This window comes from Silene latifolia, chromosome 11, assembly GCF_048544455.1.
Source record: "Silene latifolia isolate original U9 population chromosome 11, ASM4854445v1, whole genome shotgun sequence".
Taxonomy (NCBI): Eukaryota; Viridiplantae; Streptophyta; class Magnoliopsida; order Caryophyllales; family Caryophyllaceae; genus Silene; species Silene latifolia.
Genome location: NC_133536.1, coordinates 37908045 through 37931036, shown reverse-complemented (window position 1 = coordinate 37931036; position 22992 = coordinate 37908045).

The window sequence follows — 22992 nt, the reverse complement described above, 5'->3', positions numbered from 1 at the left end:
GTCGGCGAAAATGTCAATTTCGTCTCGAAAAGCGTGCCCGGAGAATTAGGAATCATGAAACATGGTAATTTGACGGAATTACCAAAATAATAACCTATAGGAATAGGAAATTATACCCAAAAGAAATTAGGAAAGATCCTAGGCGGAAAAATCACGGAAGGCCTTACGAGGAAGAGGCGCAGCACGAGCTGCGATCCTTCGAAGAGGCGCAGCAGGTGCTGCGCCATTTCCCTGGTTAGTCAGTTCTGACGGAAATTAGGAAACAGCTTTTAGTATAAATATAGACGTTGAGGGAGCTTTTATTCACATAATTCTTCCGTCTATTTCATAAAAATTCTCTTATTTTCATAGAATAAAATTCACAAATTATGGATGCCTTTGAAAACCGTCTCAAAGAGTGGACAAATGAATTTAAAAACGTTGAGAAACATGACGTGGGTGCTTTCAATTTGGGTTCAATCTTGAGTCTCAAATTGGTGAAGGTTGTGAACCCTTTCTTGGATGCTTGTCTGGAATATTAGGACCCTAATTTCCATGTGTTTGCCTTCCCTGGAGGCGATATCTGTCCGTTTCCTGAGGAAATTGCTGCAATTGGAGGATGGGATCCAGAAAATGCGCCTGCCATAGCCTCTTGCTCTCAAGGGTATAAAAGCAATTTTAGAGATTTGCTTGGACTGACTAAAGCTGAGGTTAGCCGTCTTGTGACCTCAAAAGGAGTCCGTATGTTTGACCCTTCTATCTCTTATGTGGCGAGGCGTAGGGCATTCGGGTTTTGCCTGTAATACTACGGTTTTATGTGTCTTGGGGTATTTTATCGAGTGGGGCTTACTCTGTCGAGTAAGTTTGGTTTTACGCAAAACAATAGTCTGCCTGATGGGTACTCGATCAAGTAAGTGTGACACTCGATCGAGTAAGGGTCACTCGACCGAGTAAGTGACTTACTCGATCGAGTATGTCGGTTAGCGCGTGATATTTGACGCGTTTTGTTAATAATGCGGGAATGGTATATAAGGCCTTCGTCACTCTTATTAAAACACTTTTCTAAACCTAAAACCTTCAAGAGAAGATTAGAAGTTACGTTGAATCATCCTTGCCGCATTATTAGCAAATCCCGGATCTAGGAGTGTCGGTTTTTGTTGTTCTTTATATATTCGCGATCCTTGCGTCGAGGGTAAGTCTTACATATCATTTTTATATCGTTTGGTTAATGTTGGTTAAACCTTACTTGGGTGATTTGGGGGTTTTTGGTGGTTATGTGGTTATGGTAATAATAATATGTATGTATGTATGTATAGGAGGAGGGTTCGTTGAGGAGAGATTTTGAGTCAGCTGCTTAATCGTCTGATTTCGTGTTGCTTTCCAGGTAGGGTTTTTCCTATTCAATATTAATTACATAAGTGTGGTTGGTGATTACTGTTATTGTTGTATATCGTATTGGCATTGGATTCTGATTTGGTGGTTGTTGGTAGTGTAGTATATTGATTGTTTTGTATAACTGTCTGTGATCTTCGGGGCACGTCCCTGGCTGAGTGGGTCACTTGCGGGAGTGGCCTCACGCCCTTGGTTTGCCCTATGTGGAACCCGCCACAGGAGGGGATGTGCACATTAAGGAAACTTGGGTTTAACGCTCAATGGTTGATGAGCGGGGATTTGGTGGGTACGGCTGCGGTCCCCCACTGGCGGTGTGGAGTACTTGTTCCGATGGGTACTCTAGCAGGACTACACACTTTAGTGTGTAGTCAGTTGTGTGGAGAGTGATTATGGAGACTGGAGAATTGTTGTGTTTTTGAGTTGCTTGGCATTTGTTTTGTTGTGGTGTTATTTTATGTAAATAGTACTGACCCCGTTAATTGTTTTAAAATTATGGTGATCCATTCGAGGATGGTGAGCAGTTATTAAGCAGGTATGATATGACGAGTACAGGATAGTTGGGATGAGTCATCACGTGGCAGTTTAGAAGAGTCTTCCGCTGTGTCAGACTATGTTTTGTAGGTTTGATAGATTTACCAATAGACTATTTTTGAGTACATTGTATTTCAGTTTAACAGTTTTGGAGTTGACATGTAATCATTTTAAACCGTATTTTGCTTTTAAGGATTTTTCGATATTGTCTTATGACAATCATTGCTTCGGGTAACCGAGATGGTGACGTTTCCATACCTTAAGTGGTCCTGGTAAAACACTTTGAGTATGGGGGTGTCACAAAGTGGTATCAGAGCGACGATCCTGAAACCTGTAACCAATGAACCTAACGAAGATAGGAAGTCAAACTAAAATGAACCCGGGGTAGAAGTTGTAGGAGCTAATGCAAAGGCTTGGGAGACGTTCTAAAGTCGCGAACTTGCCCTACAATTTTGAACTGGTCACATGGGGTACGTGTGGGGATCGTTATGTGTTTTTTTCTTGTTTGCATATCTATATAATAACATGTGGTGTGAATCGGTGGATGCATGAATGTGGAGGATATGAGGTATGGAATAAGTGGTGATGATTATGTGATTTTTATGTTAGAAGAATGAAGGCATGATGTTCGATTTACAATGTGGTATGTTAAAAATATGGAAGTAAAGTTATTTTGTTGATTATATAAAGAATTGTGTATATACACATGTTGTTGTTGTCGTTATGTTGGTAGTATAGAAAGTTGGGAATATAAGACGAACATGCGGGTAGTGTATACGAGCCTGTATGACTCGATCGAGTGGGGGGCACTCGATCGAGTGGGTGAGAGGCTCGATCGAGTGGGTCTGACTCGATCGAGTAGGTGGTTTTACGTTTCTGGGCAGAAGCAAGTTTTTGGGCGCTTAATCGAGTAGGTGGTGGCACTCGAACGAGTGGGCAGTCAGCTCGATCGAGTGAGGTTTTGGGAGTTTTCTGATCAGGTTCTGGAGTTGAGGCACTCGATCGAGTAGGTGGGGCAACTCGATCGAGTGACCTTAACTCGATCGAGTAGGTTTAGGGGCTCGATCGAGTAGGTCTTATACAGGTTGTATGCGTGTTTTGAGATATGGAATGGGTGTTTATGTTTACCTTTCTCTTATATAGTTAAAAGACGTCTCCGAAAAGAACCGCTTTGTATGCTAGAGCAGAGAGTATAACCGTGGATGATATAGTAAAGATGTCAGAGCATCAAGATGCTCTCACAGAAGCTTTGAAAAAAGTGGGAAAGGATAAGGATGTTGATCACTCCAAAATCAACATTCACATAGCTAGGTTCAACCCTAAGGAATATAAGGGGACTGGGGCGCCAATTCTGCTGGATAATTGGCACAGGGAGATGGAGAATATCCTCGACTTAGTTCATTGCCCGGAGGAGTTGAAAGTGGAACAAGCTGCGTTCTACTTGAGGGAAGCAGCCGGTGAGTGGTGGGATAAGGTTAAGGTGAGTGCTCAAGAGATGTATATGGAGCAGGGGCTACCTGCGATACCTTGGGATGAGTTCAGAGAAGCTATGAGACGTGAGTTTGTGCCGGAACATGTGAGGAGTAAGTTGAGGGAAGAGTTTGTCGAGTTTAAAATGACATCTGATATGACGGTGGCTGAGTACTACCGTAAGTTTATTGAGAAGTCCAGATATGCTGAGGACATGGGGCTGAGTAAAGAGAACTTGGCACTGAGATTTGAAAAGGGGTTGACCCCCAAGATTAGTGAGAAGCTACCGGTGGGAGTTCTTACAGATGTGAAGGAGGTCTATGAGTGAGCTAGGAGGGCTGAAAGGTTAGTTGAGATGACCAAGGAAAGGCGTGCTGAGAAGAGGAAAGCTGAGAGCGAGGGTGGTAGTCAGTCCAGCTACAAGAAGGCTGGCCATAATCATGTGAGGGCATATTCATCGGGCTCGGGGTTTAGTGCAGGGGCTTCATACGGGCATGGTGGTGGTAGTGGTGGTGGTAGTTGGGGTATGACTTGTTATAACTGTGGCGGTGTGGACCAGAAGAGACATGAGTGCACCAGTGCGGTGAGCGGGGGTTTCCAGAGACCGTCACAAGGGAGTTTCTCATAGGGTCCTACACAGAGTTATGCTAGTAACAGGCCGCCTGGGTTGTGGAACAACAGGGGAGGTCAGAGTAACAACGGTGGGGCTAACCGCAATAGCGGTAATTCATATCAGAGACCGTCTACAAACACCAACAACAACCAGAGGTCGGCTGCTAAACCGACTACCTCAGCTAGTACTATCTAGGGAGGTGGGCCGAAGACCAGTGGCAAGCTGTTTATGATGGAGAAGAAAGCAGCTGAGGATGATGCTCACGTTATCACCGGTGCATTTCTTGTTAATGGATTTTTTGTCTTTGTTTTGTTTGATTCGGGAGCATCACAGTCGTTTGTATCATCGAGTCATGTTAACCGGTTGAGTTTGAGTGAGTATGAGTCTGTAAGAGAGGAAGTTTTTATACCTTCAGGTGAGTCTGTATCTTGTGGGCGGTTGTATAGAGGTGTGTCTATGATAGTTGGGCAAGTTGATTTACCTGTGGACTTGTTAGAGTTTCTTTTAGATGCTTTTGAGATGATAGTTGGGATGGATTGGTTGGGAAAGTACAAGGCTAAGATAGATTGACATCAAAAGAGGGTTTCTTTGAGAGGTCCTAAGGCGATTAGAGTATCTTATCGTGGGTTTGTTGTCAAACCCAAAGTTAAGTTGATTGTAGCAGTGACCTTGAAGTCTTATCTGAAGAAGGGGTGCCCGTTGCTCTTGTGCCATGTGAGGGATCATAGAGTAGAGAGTTCGACAGTTGAGCAGATACCAGTGGTGGGAGAGTTTCCAGATGTTTTTCCAGAGGAGATTCCGGGGTTGCCACCAAAGAGGGAGATAGATTTCAGTGTTGAGCTGAAACCGGGGATGGGGCCAATTTCTAAGGCACCGTACCGTATGGGTCCTAAGGAGTTAGAGGAGTTAAGAAAGCAGTTGGATGATCTGATTGAGAAAGGATACATTAGACCTAGTGTATCACCGTGGGGAGCACCAGTTTTGTTTGTAAAGAAGAAAGATGGGAGCTTGAGGTTGTGCATCGACTATAGGGAGCTGAACAGAGTAACGATAAGAACAAGTATCATTTGCCAAGGATAGATGATTTTTTTTATCAGTTGAGCGGTGCAACAGTCTTTTCTAAGATTGATTTGAGGTCGGGTTACCATCAGGTGAAGATTAGGGAAGAGGACATACCAAAGACAGCTTTTACATCGAGGTATGGTCATTATGAGTATGTGGTGATGCCGTTTGGTTTGTCTAATGCACCTGTAGTGTTTATGGATTTGATGAACTGGGTTTTCAGTCAGTTCTTAGATCGGTTTGTAGTGGTTTTTATAGATGATATCTTAGTCTTTTCTAAGACTAAAGAAGAGCATGGGGAGCATTTGAGGAATGTGTTGCAGACCTTGAGAGAACATCAGTTGTATGCAAAGTTGTCTAAGTGTGAGTTCTGGTTAGAGGAGGTAACCTTTCCAGGGCATGTGATTTCAAAGAAAGGGGTAGCTGTGGATCCTGCAAAGATTTAAGCAGTTACCAAGTGGGAAGCACCAAAGAATGTGGTAGAGATCAGGAGTTTCTTGGGTTTAGTAGGGTATTATCGACGGTTCGTTAAGGATTTCTCCAAGATAGCTAGACCTATGACAGCTTTGATGAGGAAAGAGAGCAGGTTTCGTTGGGATGACAATTGTGAGACGGCGTTCCAGACATTAAAGAAGCGTTTGACCACAGCTCCAATCTTAGCATTGCCTGAAGGGAGTGAGAACTTTAAGGTGTATACGGATGCTTCAAAGAATGGGTTGGGTTGTGTGTTGATGCAGAACGGGAAAGTGATTGTCTATGCTTCTAGGCAATTGAAGCCTTATGAAGAGAACTACCCTACACATGATCTGGAGTTGGGTGCAGTTGTATTTGCAATCAATATTTGGAGACATTATCTTTATGGCGCGACCTTTAAGGTGTTTTCAGATCACAGAGTCTCAAGTACATCCTCACTCAAAAGGAGTTGAACATGAGACAAAGGAGGTGGATGGAGTTGATTGGGGATTATGACATGGATATTATATACCATGAAGGAAAAGCTAATGTGGTTGCAGATGCTTTGAGCAGGAAGAGTGTGCATTCTCTTTGCACGGTTGTGTCTTTGATGAGATTGAGAGATGAGGTGGGAAAGTTCGGGATACATATGATCCAGAAAGGGGATGCTATGGGGGATTTGACAGTGGAGCCAGAACTTTATGATGATATTCGCAGTAAACAGGCGTTGGATCCCAAGATTGAGGAGTGGAGAGCTGGAGTAGAGAAGGGGACAGTGTCTAGATTCTCTATTCATACAGATGGTAGTGTGAGATTTGATGGGAGATGGTGTGTTTCTAATGATGAGGAGTTGAAAAAGATAATCATGACAAAGGCTCATTGCACACCATACTCGGTACATCCAGGCGGTGACAAGCTATACAAAGATTTGAAGAAGACTTTCAGATGGCCTGGGATGAAGAAAAAAACAGCTAGGTTCGTGGCTCGTTGTTTGACATGTCAGAGAGTGAAAGGGGAGCAGCGACGACCACAAGGTAAGACTCAGTCTCTTGAGGTACCTTAGTGGAAGTGGGAGTCCATTTCTATGGATTTTATCATGGGTTTACCGAAGAGTCAACAGGGTAACAACATGATATGGGTTATAGTAGACCGTCTGACCAAGTTAGCTCATTTTGTGCCAATGAAAGATACATGGACTAAGACACAGTTAGCTATGGCTTATCGGAAAAACGTGGTTCGACTGTATGGGGTGCCTAAAGACATAGTGTCCGATAAAGATTCGAGATTCATCTCACGGTTTTGGAAAGAGTTGCAGGAGTCTTTGGGAACTACCTTAAAGATGAGTACAGCATTTCATCCTGCGATAGAAGGGCAGACGGAGAGGAACATCAAGACTCTAGAGGATATGTTGGGAGCTTGTGTTATGGGTTTTGGTGGTAGCTGGGAGCAGAGGTTGGATTTGATTGAGTTTTCCTACAATAACAGCAATCACACCAGTATTGGCATGGCGCCATTTGAGGCTTTATATGGGAGGAGGTGTAGGAGTCCGATTTGTTGGGACGATAGTGCTGAGGCAGTGGTTTTAGGACCAGAGATGGTGGAACAAATTAAGCTGATCAGACAGAGGATGAGAGCGGCCCAGGATCGACAAAAGAGTTATGCAGATCTACATCGCCGGGATATAGAGTTTCAGGTTGCGGACAAGGTTCTTTTGAAAGTGTCTCCTATGTGCGGGGTCATGAGATTTGGTAAGAAAGGGAAGCTGAGCTAGAAGTTCATAGGACCGTATGAGATCTTGGATCGTGTGGGTGAGGTTGCTTATCGGTTAGCTTTGCCGTCTGCTTTGGATAGAATACATAATGTGTCTTATGTATCTCAGCTGCGAAAGTATGTTAGTGATCTGTCACATGTGTTAGAGGTAGAGAACATAGAGCTAGATGGGTCCTTGTCTTATCTTGAGGTGCCTAAACAAATTCTTGATCGAAAGGTTAGGAAAACTAGACATGGTGAGACAGTGTTGCTTAAGGTTCTTTGGTCTAACCATGAGGTTGAGGAGGCTACATGGGAGGCGGAAGAGGCTATGAAGGAGCGGTACCCTTATCTTTTCGATCAGGTATGTATGGTTACGGGGACGTAACCTTGTTTCTTTTGGGGGGTAGGAGATGGTCGCATAGAGTTTTTGCATGTTTTATGTTGGTTTTGATATAGTTAGTAGTTGTTTTGAGTTGGGTTGAGTTTGGTTTGGGAAGTATGTTTTGGAGTTTTATGTCGAGTTTTGTTTATGTTGTTGTGTCGGGAGGATGTTGGTGTGTTTTTGTTTTGGTTGTGGTTTGAACTTCGGGGACGAAGTTCTTTTTAAGGAGGTAAGACTGTAAGACTACGATTTTATGTATCTTGGGGTACTCTATCGAGTGGGGCTTACTCTGTCGAGTAAGTTTGGTTTTACGCAAAACAGTAGTCTGCCTGATGGGTACTCGATCGAGTAAGTGTGACACTCGATCGAGTAATGATCACTCGACTGAGTAAGTGACTTACTCGATCGAGTAGGTCGGTTAGCGGGTGATATTTGACGGGTTTTGTCAATAATGTGGGAATGGTATATAAGGCCTTCGTCACTTTTATTAAAACACTTTTCTAAACCTAAAACCTTCAAGAGAAGATTAGAAGTTACGTTGAATCATCCTCGCCACATTATTAGCAAATCCCGGAGCTTGGAGTGTCAGGTTTCATTGTTCTTTACATATTCGTGATCCTTGCGTCGAGGGTAAGTCTTACATATCATTTTTATATCGTTTGGTTAATGTTGGTTAAACCCTAATTGGGTGATTTGGGGTTTTTGGTGGTTATGTGGTTATGGTAGTAATAATATGTATGTATGTATAGGAGGAGGGTTCGTTGAGGAGAGATTCTGAGTCAGTTGCTTGATCGTCTGATTTCGTGTTGCTTTCCAGGTAGGGTTTTTCTCTACTCAGTATTAATTACATAAGTGTGGTTGGTGATTACTGTTGTTGTATATCGTATTGGCATTGGATTCTGATTTGGTGGTTGTTGGTAGTGTAGTATATTGATTGTTGTGTATAACTGTCTGTGATCTTTGGGGCGCGTCCCTGACTGAGTGAAGTCACTTGCGGGAGTTGCTTCACGCCCTTGGTTCGCCCTATGTGGAACCCACCACAGGAGGGGATGTGCACATTAAGGAAACTTGGGTTTATCGCTGAGTGGTTGATGAGCGGGGATTTGGTGGGTACGGCTGCGGTCCCCCACTGGCGGTGTGGAGTACTTGTTGCGATGGGTACTCTGGCAGGACTACACACTTTAGTGTGTAGTCAGTTGTGTGGAGAGTGATTATGGAGACTGGAGAATTGTTGTGTTGTTGAGTTGCTTGTCATTTCTTTCGTTGTGGTTTTGTTTTATGTAAATAGTACTGACCCCATTAATTGTTTTAAAAATTGTGGTGATCCATTCAGGGATGGTGAGCAGTTATTGAGCAAGTATGATATGACGAGTACGGGATAGCTGGGATGAGTCATCACGTGGCAGTTTAGAAGAGTCTTCCGTTGTGTCAGACGATGTTTTGTAGTTTTGATAGATTTACCAGTAGATCGTTTTTTAGTACATTGTATTTCAGTTTAACAGTTTTGGAGTTGACATGTAATCAATTTAAACCATATTTTACTTTTAAGGATGTATTGTTATTGTCTTATGATTATCATTGCCTCGGGTAACCGAGATGGTGACGTTTCCATACCTTAAGTGGTCCTGGTAAGGCACTTGGAGTATGGGGGTGTCACATTGCCTACTGCATGGTTATGTCCTCCGCGGGCATGTTGATAAGGAAATGAGAGGGGATCCTCGTTATTTAAGCTTGGTTGAACAGATGGAGCTGCGCAGGAGCCCGACGTGTCTGTGCCTAAGAGAGATCATTTTGGGGCTGGATAATAGCAAAGCCAACTGCGATCTTCCTTATTTGCGAAGTCCTATTATTTTACAGGTAATAACCTCTTCCTTTTCTTCTTCTTTTTTTTGATTTTATTTTTGATTTTTTTTCTTCTTTACTTTTGATTTTTTTATTGGACATTTATTCCCGTCTTCGGTAGATTTGGCTCATGGAGCGTCTACGGTTGATCGAGCCCCCAGTTAATGTGCCAGGATATCATGCTCGGTCGATTGCGATGAGGACCAGGCTCTATACGGTGGACTTCACTCGGGTTTGCAACTATTGGGAGAACAAGTTGAAGAATGAAGGTGGTCCTCTGATCCGATGGATTATGCCATGGTGGTATCTCGGGTCAGTCACTGAAGTTTCATCTTTAGATCCTACTCGGTCAGTTCGCATTCCTGGCTTGGAATTCATGATATGCATCTTCCCGGAGAGATTGATGAGGCAAGTGGGCCTTAAGTAGAAGATTCCTAAGCTTGACACCGTTCCTAAAACTGCATTGGAACATACTACCGAGAGTCGTCGAGAGTGGGCTCTCAAGTGGGCTCAGAGGAACATGTGGTTCATACTTTCTCATGTCGGTTCCTTATGGGTATCGGATTCATACTTGCAACGGAGGAAAGCTACTAATCCCGAGGAGCGCGAGAAATTTAGGAAACGCGAGCTCGTTGACTACAAGATTCGTGAGGTAGCAAAGGATAACCAGAAGTATTTGACTGAGGGAGAGGAAAAGGCCGGATTCCAAGTCGTTCACCCGTCGAAGAAACTGAGGACCGCTCCTGCCGTAGAGATGATGGTTGATCGAAATGGTAAGGCTAGACCTCGAGAGAGACCTTTGGTGATTAGGTCTGAGATAACACAGGAGCGCCCGGCTCGTGGTCGAGATAAGAAGTACGATAAAAATGACAAAGGCAAGGGAAAGATGGAAGAGTAGCTTAAGTCGTAGTATTATTTATTATTATTATTTGTAATAAATGTGGGATTTTTAGAATCCTAGCCTATTTATTTTTCAGCATATTATGTGGTGTATTATTATTATTTATGGAAGAAATGAATAAAAGATTAAATAGTTATGAAACTGTTGTGATTTTCTTTTATTATTCTTGTCGAATTTCAAATGCAAATGCAAATGTCCTTCTATTTACATTTGGGATAATGGGTTGTATCCTGTGAAGGACGTATTCATTTAAAAATGAAATCAAATCCTTGCACGTAGTTCGAGTAAATGTAAAAGAACAATTGTTCTAAGCAAGAGCTTGTAGTGAACTAGAAAATGAGCATGTGCTTTACTTACTCCTAAAATACAATTTAATTTTTGATGATATGAGGACGACGACTTGTCAAAATGCAAGAGCAAGGTGACATAATCTTTATTTCAGCAGGCCAGGGGCTGTTTTTATTTTGTGTCGCATGAGCGGCACGTGGGTGCTACACGAGGCGCGTTTTTCGTCCTATGCTAGGCGTTATATCGTTTCAGTTGGTCGAGGTTAGTTGGATTAGCAAATTCATTTCCATCTCGGTCTGTGATCCTAACCGCAACCCTCGGGAGTATGGACTTGACTAAGAATGGTCCGGCCCAGTTGGGTTTGAACTTTCCTCGTGGATCGACAGGTAGAAGAGCTATAACTGATTTGAGGACTAAGTCTCCTTCTTTGATGTTTCTAGGCTTAACCCTTTTGTTGAATGCTCGTTTGATACGTGCCTGATATGTTTGCACATTATGTAATGCGCGCAATCTTCGTTCATCCAAGAGGATGAGTTCTTCATACCTGTCTCTCTTCCAATCGGCTTCTGGAATTTGACTTTCGAGTAGAATGCATAAGGATGGGATTTCTAGTTCAACTGGTTGTACAGCTTCCATTCCGTAAGTTAAATAGAAAATAGTAGCCCAGTGGGCGTCCTAACTGATGTGTGATATCCCCATAAGGCCAATGGTATCTTACTGGGCCAATCGCAATAATTATCGATCATTTTCTTGAGGATTGTGACGACATTCTTATTGGTTGCCTCTACTGCGCCATTGGTTTGAGGTCTGTATGGCGAGGAATGGTGATGATTAATTTTGTACTTGGCTAGCAATTGTTCAGTCTCCGCCTGGAAATGTGATCCATTGTCACTAATGATTTCATGTGGGCAACCATATCAACAGATGATATTGGTTTGTAAGAACTTTGCCACGTTTTTGGCTGTTAGACTAGTGTAAGATGCCGCTTCGACCCATTTGGTGAAATAGTCGATAGCCACCAAAATGAAACAGTGTCCTCCTGTTCCGGCTGGGGTGATCTTCTCGATGTTGTCGATTCCCCAAGCAGAAAATGGCCAAGGAGATGTCATAGTGTAGAGTAGCGAAGGAGAGACATGTTGTTCATTCCCGAAGATTTGGCAGTTATGGCAGTGTCTGACATACTTGATACAATTGGATTCCATTGTGGTCCAGTAATATCCCAGGCGCGTGATTTTCTTTGCCATCATTGGTCCACTTATGTGAGGGTCACACTCTCCATCATGAACTTCTTTCATCACCTTCTGTGCTTATGAACCATCAAGGCAACGTAAAACTACACCCAGAGGTGTTCTTTTGTACAATTCACCTTGCAATAGGAGATATTGAGAGGCTAGTATGCGTATAGCACGTTGTCTTCTTTTATCTATATCTGGTGGATATGTACCACTGAGTTTGAAGTTTAGAATGGCTTAAAACCAAGGTTCCCCTGGGTTTTCCTCTTCATCTGTAATTTGGTGCATGTAGGCTGGTTCTGACCGTCGCTCGATGCATAAAGGCATTTTTACCATGTCGTCTGGCATGTTAATCAGAGATGCAAGTTTTTTAAGAGCGTCTGCAAACTTATTTTATTCTCGAGGTAGGTCTAGATAGGTTACTTGATCGAAGAATTGGGCAACTTGATCTATCCTAGCCTGATAGGGTGCTAGACTTTCACTTCAAATTTTCCAAGATCCCGTAATTTGGTTGATGATCAAGGATGAATCTTCGTGAACTCGAAGATTTTTGATGCCTAAACTTACTGCTGCTTGTAACGCAATAAGGCAAGCTTCATATTCTGCTGCGTTATTTGTCACCTCGAAGTCGAGTTTGACGGAGAGTGGTATATGCTCACTTTCAGGATAAATGAGCAATACTCCTATTCCAAATCCTCTTAGGTTTGAGCCCCCATCAAAATAAAGGTCCCAAGAGTCTACGTTAGTTTGTAGTATATCCTCATCTGAGAATGACCATGTGTCTACTGCTTGGGTGTCGTTGATGGGATTATCTGCGACGAACTCGACAACGGTGCGTCCCTTTATAAACTTCAGAGGTAAATATTTGAGATCGAATTCTGAGAGCATTAAAGTCCATTTTGCCAAGCATCCGTTGAGAACGGGTTTCTCGAAGAGGTATTTGACAGGATCCATTGTGGAGTACACCTTGACGGAGTAGCTAAGCATGTAATGGCTTAGCTTCTTCGTTGCCCACACAAGAGCGAGGCATGTCATTTCGAGAGGTGTGTACTTGCATTCATACTCCAAGAACTTCTTACTAAGGTAGTAGATAGCTCTTTCTTCTTTTCCAATGGTTTGTGCTAGCATAGCCCCCATGGTTGTTTCGGTCACTGTGAGATATAAACCAAGAAGTTGATCTCGTTGAGGAGGCATGAGCACTAGTTGTTTAGCTAGTATCTCCTTAATTTTGTCAAACGCCTTTTGACAGTCATCATCCCATATTGTATGATCTGTTTTCTTGAGCTTCTTGAAAATGGGTTCACAGATCATGGTAAGTTTCGATATGAATCGACTTATATATTGCACCTTGCCTCAAAATCCCCTAACCTCCTTCTCTGTCTGAGGTTGTGGCATTTCGATTAGAGCTTTGATTTTGGAAGGATCGATTTCTATTCCCCGTTGACTAACGGCATACCCCAGAAGTTTGCCTGATGTCACCCCGAATGCGCATTTCTGAGGATTGAGCCTCATGTTGTACTTTCGTAGTCTTAGGAAGAATTTGCGAAGGTTATCAATGTGTCCCTTCCTATCTTTGGACTTGAAAATCATATCATCCACGTATACTTATACTTATTTATGCATCATGTCATGTAGCAGTGTGGTTGCAGTGCGCTGATATGTAGCTCCAGCATTGATTAATCCGAATGGCATAACAGTATAGCAATAGGTGCCCCATTGAGTAACAAATGCAGTCTTATGCATATCTTCTATGGCCATCTTGATCTGATTATATCCTACATATCCGTCCATGAAGGAAAATAACGTGTGATCCACTGTATTGTCTACCAATATGTCGATATGTGGTAGAGGAAAATCGTCCTTGGGACTTGCTTTGTTTAAGTCTCTGAAATCAACACAAACTCGGATTCGCCCATCCTTTTTGTGTACGGTTACTATGTTGGCCACCCAGTCTGAATACTCGAAAACTTTGATGAACCCGGCTTTGAATTGTTTATCGACTTCTTCTTTGATTTTAAGAGCCCATTCGGTCCTCATCTGACGAAGTTTCTGCTTTACAGGTTTGAAACCTGGCTTGATTGGAATTATGTGTTCTGCAATATCCATGTCAATCCCTGGCATGTATTTGTAGGACCAAGCGAAAACGTCTTTGAACTCGTGTAGGAGGTCTATGAAATTGGCCCTCTCGGTTTGGCTTAAGGTTGTCCCTATCCTAAGTTCTTAGGGTTCTATTTCAGTTCCTACGTTGATAGGTTCAGTGTTCTCTATAACTGGTGCCCCTTCCCCCTCTTGTAATATTTCTTTAGTCGTGTAAGGTGGTAGTTCGACTGTGTCTGGGTTTGGATCATCCTCATTATCATCGTATATAGAATTGCATTCAGAATAACACAAAGAGTAAGTAGAATCTAATTTATTCATATTAAATTTTGAAAAGAGTTGAAACAAAGAAGCCATCTGTTCAGTAGTCAGTGGCGGTAAAGGGACAGTTGCTGGGACATTTCCCAAACTACTGTTACTACTTGATGCTATGCTAGGAGAAATAAAGGGATTGGGAGTGACGATAGGAGGAGACTCTCTAGGGACTTCTCTAGACTCCGACTCTGATTCCGACTCCGACTCTGACAAGAATTCGTTATCTTCGGGTTCTCCTTTGAACATCTCTCTTTCTCTAGTGGTGAGTTTGAAGAGTCTTCCTTGATTGTTTGTCCATTTGATAGACTTTCTCCATCCTTTTTGCTGATTTGAATTGGTTTTGGCGATTAACGCGGCAGGGTTGAAATGGTCATCCTGTAGTATCATGGTAATGATCGCGTCCTGCGCAGCTCTAACAAATCGGTCTTCTCCAAACAAAAGGCTAACAGCCTGTTCATCGAAGCAAGGTGCTTGACGATTCTTGACGGTAGGAACCGTTTCCGAAGGAATGAAATAACAATCGTGAAAGATCTCGATTCCGGCTAGTTGCCTTCCTTCATAGTGCCAAGGCTCGGGAAACCCATGAAAGTATTCCTGACTCCCTTCTATAACGAAGTATCCATTTAGGGTAGGGAGGTAAGGTCGCATTTGGATTCCCACATTCTTACGGTTTTGAAACTGCGTGAGCATCTCTAGAGCCTCTTTCTTCGTGGGTTTGTACCCCAATCCTAGTGGTATCCTTTGAGAGTTTCCTTCTTTGTAAGGTGCAAAGGTATTTCTCTGGGTAGGATTTAGTGGTGTTCCCGGGAAGTATGCCTGAGACTTGAGTATGTGGTTGACCACTAAATTGGAATATGGATCGAAGTATAGAGGTGCCAGTTCAGTTTCTACAAGGTTTTTGTTATAGAAGACCCCCAAGCTCGTATACTGGATCTGTAATTACTTGGTTGCTTGACATCTTTTCTATCACTACCTTGATAGGTGACGAAGTGATCGTCACTACTTTGCCATCTAGTGGGATCTTGATTTTCTGGTGGAGGGTGGATGTTACTGTTTTGGAAGCGTGAATCCAAGTCCTGCCCAGAAATATGTTGAATGATGCTTCGATATCCACTATTTGAAAATTAACCTTTCGCTCAATCGGCCATGTGGCTATGTTGAGGTTGGCTAGTCCTACCACTTTACGTCGCGTACTGTCATATGCGTAAACAACTTAGTTAGTAGGGGTCCAATACGACTCTTTCATTCCCAACTTATATGCCGATTTTAATGGTATGACATTGACGGTAGAGCCATCATCCACCAAAGTCATTGGCATATTCTTCTTTAAACAAATGACAGTAATATATAGACCCAGGTTGTGACTAGCGCCGAAAGGTGGTAAATCCTCATCTGAGAAAGTAACTGGGTTACTTAGCTTAGTTGAATCTTGGAAGACCAAGTTGACTACATCATCGGGTGTAGAGTTGTGTGCAACGTTTAACTTAGCCAAGGCTTGCAGTAAGGCTTGGCGATGAGGGAATGAACTTGCAACTAGTTGCCAAACTGAAAGATCAGCCTTTGTCTTCTGTAATTGCTTTAACAAGTGGTCAGTAGACGTATCTTCGCCATCATTTGGTGTGACGACGTTGGTATTAGTAATTGGACCATTAGCTATAAGACCATTTTGAGAAATATTTTGATATAGACGCCCTGAACGAGTAAGGTGGTCTATATCCTGGTCTTCACTATTTTTGACTATGTCCTCGCTAATCTTGACTAGATAGTGCTCAGTGAGGTATTCATCTTCTTCGTCATCGGCCCATATTCCATTGACGGTAGCAAGTTCTCTCAAACTGATGATTTCAGCTTCTAAGTGGATTATTTGATCGATTAGGCTATCAACCACGGCTACCACTTCTTGCATTGTAGAATTTTGAGATAGATTTAGTGGCATGCTCTCCTTAGGTATGGTGCTTGGATTGTGGAGGGATGCCACTACATTTTCCAATTCCGAGACTTGTCTATTCACACTTCTTGCCCATGCAACAAAGTCAGCTATGGTAGGAGAAATGGTGGAGTAATTCCCCTCATCTTCTAATGCATGGATCTCATCTTTGACTGGAGAAATAAGGTGTGAGCAATCTAAGGTAGATTCTTCATTTGTAATTACCAGAATTCCAAGAGGATTCTGAGTATTGTTAGGCTTACCTCCAGGAGGTATGGGTAGGCGACCGTCTTTGATCATATCTTAAAGGACATGTTTTAGCTTGTAACACTTTTCCATATCGTGTCTCTTACCTCTATGATATTCGCAGTATGAATTTTCGTCCCAGAACTTGGACTTCTTTTCCGGATCAGGTGTAGGCCCAATGGGTTGGAGCTTACCCTGTTTCATCAACCTTTTCAAAGCATTGGTGTACGTGTCGCCAATGTTTGTGAACTTCCTTTGGGGGTTATTCTTCTTTGATGATTCGAGAAGATTAACCTCATTAGTCTTGCTAGTAGAGCCACAAGAACGACTCGTTGAACCTTGATATCCACGACCCACCATTTTGGACAAGAGTTCTTTACGGATGTCATCTTCAATTCTCGTCCCTAGCACAGTTAAATCCTTGAAGGTCTTAATGTTTTGGTAACTTAAGTGATTTTCATAAATGGATCTTAAGTTATCCACAAACTTTTCTATAAGGGTAGCTTCATCTGGACGCTTGACAAGTTGTGTGCTAGTCTTCCTCCACCTACTTAGGAAGTCGGTGAAGCCTTCTTTCTCATTTTGAGTAAGAACCTCTAGAGTGCGCATATTGACTTGGATTTCAGCATTATTCGCGTATTTCTTAGCAAACTCGATTGCGGCGTCATCCCAGGTGGAAATATTATTGTGCTCTAGAGAGTAGAACTATTGCTTAGGAATGGTGTCGAGAGATGAAGGAAATATCCTTAAGAACATCTCAGGTTTGATGCCTTTGATAGACATGTAGTCTTTGAAAGCACGAATGTGGTTCAAAGGGTTTTCATGTCCCTTGAACTTGGGATATCAGTCATATTGATGTTGGTTGGCAATTTGGCGTTTACAGCCTCATACTTGCGATTGTTTTCCCTATGGATATCATCTCCTTTGAGGTACATTAGTTGCTCCTCCAAGTATTGGAGTCGCTTTTCAGCTTTAGTAAGACCTACTGGAGGGTTGATTTCTTGTTGTCCAACATAAGGTGGAAGGTTATCGTGCACAAATTCACTAGGAACTTCATCTTCTGCAGGAGGGAGTCTAGTTTCCACATCGACAATTCGGCCCTCAATTGTGTTGAGGCGATCATAAACTTGGTCTTGGCTTCTTTGCAGATGAGCAAGCGCATCTAAGATTTGAGCATTATTATATGGGGGTTGACCGCTGGCGCTTGTGGTACTAGTTTCAGGCATCTTGGAAACTGGATAAGAGATCGACGACGAATCAAAACACGATCGACCATTCTAGCACACTTACTCAAAGAAAAGACTCGACTTGTGAAGTGGGAGTGTGCCACTTGTGTCAAGTGAGGTTTGAAAATGACAAAGTTTTGGAAATGTTTCGTCCTAATCAACTGTAGTGTAGTTGTAGGAGTGTTGACTCGAAGTAGGGTTTTGAAATGGGTCTTGAGGCCCGAAGTTTGAATCGATATTTGGACAGGGTTTCGACTCATTTTGCGCTAATTTGGGTCATTTTTCGAAAATATTTACATTTTGAAAAAGGTTTTTGATTTTACAAAATTCGCCATGGTTTTGTTTAGAAGATGATGATCACATATGATACAAGCATTAAAACAGGCATTATAACAGTATGCTGAGTGCATTTAAAGGGTTTTGGCTTAAAAGGATGGGTTGCCATACCGAGCAATCAAACCCGGGTCTGTGGAGAGGTCCGTGCCCAACAAGAGTAAGGTCGGTTCCTAGTCCATTCCCTCGATTAGTGAAGGCCCTTGATACAAACATAAGTAAGCATCATAGTGTGGTTGACGTCAATTGTTATTCATCTTTAGGCCCAGATAAGAATTTGGACTGTCCTGACGGGACGATTGGTCGAATAGGTTGGGTTGGGCCTAGGAAGGCCGAATAAAACCTATCTAAGGAGATCGAGTAATGAAAACCGACAACTGTCTCATATAAACTATTCCCTAACCTTGTTCAAGTTTCACCCTTGGCAACACGTAAGTGTATTACTCCCCAGCAGAGTCACCAAACTGTGGACACGGGGGGGAGGGGGGGTGAGGGGGGGCTTGGGAAAACAAGCGTTAGCATTTGTGGAGTCACCACCAATTTTTATGGGAAATTGGAACCGTTCGAATACCTCGTGTCATGTCAACACACAAATTAGTGACACGAACACTAAGAACTCGTTACCTTTAGCATTCTATGTCTAGAATGACTCTCGTGGATACCAATGAACACGGATGTTCACAGAGATCTGGAGTAGGGGGTGAGGGTACGTATTAGGAAGCTCTTTTGATCGAACACCTAATCCCGCCTCGATAGAGGCCTCTACTAATGATTAGGGAAATTATCTATACTTGATATGTTGTCGATTATATGCATGCAATGCAACATCCAACGTTTTAATCCTAACATGTGAGAATCAACTAAGTCGGTGAACACGTAATTAACACTTATTAAGGTCGAATTAGCGTTTAGATTGATTACATGTGAGAGAAAACATACGATAATAAAGGTACAACTAATAAAAAATTATGACGACTTAATGATTTACGTCGAAAATATATTTAAAACGGATAACTTGAGAAAATAAAGGAAAAATAAGAAAATAAGTTAGGGTTAGAAAACGGAAAGATTAGCGGTGATATTACGATTAATAGTCGATTAATACGTAAGCTAACAAACTAGGTCAAAGCAAAGACGGAAGTTCAGAGACAGAACTCAACCCGGAACAGGTGCAACAATGCTGCATCCCTTGGAAGAGGCGCAATGGTCACTGCGTCTGTTCCTGAGGTAAGTTCTGGCTGTGAAGCCGAAACTGCATATTGTTAATGTTCGTTGGTGATTTAATGATCTATTGTTGATGTTCGACTCAAGTAGAAGTGTTTTAACAGATTATTTACATGCGAATTGGTCATAAAAGCGATAAAGAATGAACTGAAACTAATTGTGATTAATTATAAATTATAAATACAAATTAAACAAACCTATTAGGTTTATTCATGTTAGACTATTAAGAAAGATTGCGGTAAACAGATGAAAATATACAAAAGGCGAATTCCAGAGACTTGATATGAACAAATCGAATCTCTAAAATCCGGGTTTGATTTTAATGATGAAATCCCGCAAATATTGATTATAAGGGATTTAAGTCGGTTTTAAAGATGACAAATTATGATGAATTATGTGTTATAATTATTAAACGAATGGAACATGAAGAAAATAAGAGAAGACGGAATAAAAGAGACGAATCGACAAAGAACAAAGGAAGAAGAAGAAAAGCAGAAACTGCGGCAGCCTCAGGAAGAGGCGCAGCAGATGCTGCGACTCATCGAAGGAGCGCAGCAGTTGCTGCGTTTCTTCTCGACGTCTGTCTTCTGTTAATCCGTGAAAATAGGTTTGATAAAGGGTTTTATAAATCGGTTTTAAGCATATTTTCGACGTAAACCTTACATTAAATGATACAATAATAAAATACAATAATAAAATACGGGATTTACACCCTCAGACTTACATGTTTGACGAAACGAGATTAACGAAGTTAACGATTAGTGATTGCTCGACTCGAATGTATGATGAAAGTGCCCTCTTAAGAGGATTTAAATTAAATTGATTTGATTAAATGAGTGGAGTTGGTCAAATTGGTCGGTCATGCAACAAGACTGGTACTCAGAAGGATTTGAGCTTACGTGTTCGATTGATCAAGCACGTAGGCGTCAATAAGCTTAGAGCACGGTCTTAGAATGCAAAGGCAGAAGAGAAGGGCGGACACTCGTGTGAGAAATATGAGGAACGAAGGTCTCTATTTATACTAATCACACGGAAGAATTATGATATGACTGAAACTTTGGAAACAAATCTCAAAAAGATCTGAAAATACGCAGAAAAGGGGCTGGGGAAGAGGCGCAGCAGTCACTGCGACCCTTGGGAGAGGCGCAGCAGGTGCTGCGTCCTTTCCCCAGAGGTTTCCTCCTACGGAAGAAAGATTTTCCGCGTTTCTGTTATGGAATTGCGGTAGATCTCAACTTCCTTATTGTTCAAAATAAGATTTCGGGATATATTTTTTCCAAAAGATCAAAATTAAAATTATGGAATAAAAATATCCGGAATATTCCACAACATTCCGACTCGGCATTTTAATCGGGTTATTGGAAAATGAAGACGTTTTTTGACCCGGACTCCAAATGAACACTAATTACTGTCAAAACGACCGTAACGACGCGTAGATGACGACCAAGGGGTAGACACAAGTATTTGAGCTATCACTTGACGATAATTTTACGAATTGTCATAAATCGTTCCGTGGACCAAACATGGGGCCCAATCATCATCGGGTGGCTTGCGGGAGGTGCAGAAATGAGGTATCTACATATTGCAACCACATTTTTGAGGCGGCCTCATTTGTGGTGTGACGATCAAGACTGGGATAGAACAATCAACTCATACATCAATATACCATGCTTTATTCACACATTTTCTCAAAAAAGAGCTCTAAATAATATAAGACCATATTTTTCGAATTAGGGATAAATGATGTAAATGGATTATCACTAAACCCTACAAACACAAGTTGTAACTTCAATGCACTTGTAGATCCTCAGCTAGACCAAGGAAATGCTGACTGACTGTTAAAAATTCCCAGCCTCAAGGAATTGCCAATACACTTACTATATAGACATAAAGAAACAGTTATATTGTGAATAGAATGTTGGGACAGCTGGAATGTTTCCATCAATAGATTTCTACTAAGGCATGGGCAATGCTCTGTCAGTGTTATTTCTCTGCAGACTCTTCACAAGAGTAATTGAGGAATTCAGTATTCAACTAAAATAATCGAACATCCTCATTGCTTACCTCTATCACACATTAATCATCTTGGTCTTAGCTAATATAATGAAGCTTTAAGAAAAGTCTAACAAAAAATTAACTTTTCCTTCCAGCCAAGTTAAACAATTGAATTTGTCAAACTGGTTCCTACGCACACATCCTAATTATTTCTTACTCCGTACTTAGATTGATAAAAATTTATCAGTCCTTTACCATTGAAATAATGGCAAAATAAAATATAAATACGAAGAATGAGTTCCATTTTTCACAAATATTATCATAAATAAGAATCAAGTGGGGTGTGTACTGAACTCAACTATAGCACTCGTACTCAATAAACCCATATTGTACATCGCTAATTAATCCGTATATATACTGGACATAGAACCATACAAAATGTTTAGCAAAAACTAGATGTTTGCCATTACTTGGTATACATACACATTATTATCTACCATGTTAATCCGATTTTATATAGATTCAAACCATCTCATGTTTATGTTAGTTACTACCTGCGTGCCAAATCAGAGACATACTCATGGTTATTAATGTTGACTTTCCATAGAGAGAATTCAAATTAAAACACGTGAAATTTGTAGAAATATAGCCAACTTACACCTGAATATCTTATTCACAATAATCTTGAAGCGGGACCTATTACTGTAGTCATTTAAGGTGATATCATCACTTTAGGCGTGCCCTCATATACACCTAAATTCATTCTCACGCAATCAGATTTTATCCTTGTATAAAAACATTAAGCACATATTCAATCTTGTTTAAGTGAATACAATCCCTAACTAATCCATAAATATTCACTTGCCTCAACACACTACTAATCATATATCGAGTTCTTTGTGAAATTTTCATGATAAATAACTTTATTTCATCCCCAAGCTACTAATATTTTTTAAACCGCGTAAAAGATATGTAAAATCTTATGCACCCGCATAAATGTTAATAGAGTCTAACATTCTCTATTGAAATATGCTTCTCTAATAGGTGTCACAAACAGTATAAACAGGTAATGTACTGAATTTTTCAAAATAAATGAAGAGCTGAGGACAAGTACCTGGTGAACTCTTCAAAATAGGTCGGATATCATATTTTCATTTGATATGAAAGATCTCTGCCCTTTTCCCTGTTCTTATGTTCTAAATTGATGCGGCCGAGGCTTTCCTAAGTAAAATTATGCAACCCTCTTTGAACAAATATAATCATATTCCTTCAAATTTTAATGAATTGTTTTATGTCAAAAACGTAAATCTGTTTTTGAACACGTATCGAACACTGATGAAAAGAGCTCCTACTAAGAAATGTTCACCATATAAGAGAGTTGATCACCTATATGATAAAGAAGGAAATAAACAAAGCCATTAACCAAATAGACATCAAAATGACTTCAGTGCAATATGAGCGAAGGAAGGTAATAGCACGATTTATTTTGAGTTAAATTGAAGCTTGGATTAATCTAAGAAGATGGGGTATACTTTGGATTATTCCCGTACAATAACCCAATAAACAAAAAGATATCAAAATAGTGTACCCACAACCTGTCACAAACACCGAATTTATTGCTTACTTAATCTACTTAGAGTGGTCAGGAAAGGAAGATTGTAGCCAAAAAAAACTCCCTAATATGAGTTCAATTATTTTTCAAAATCAACAGTAGGGGTTCCGCAAACAATAA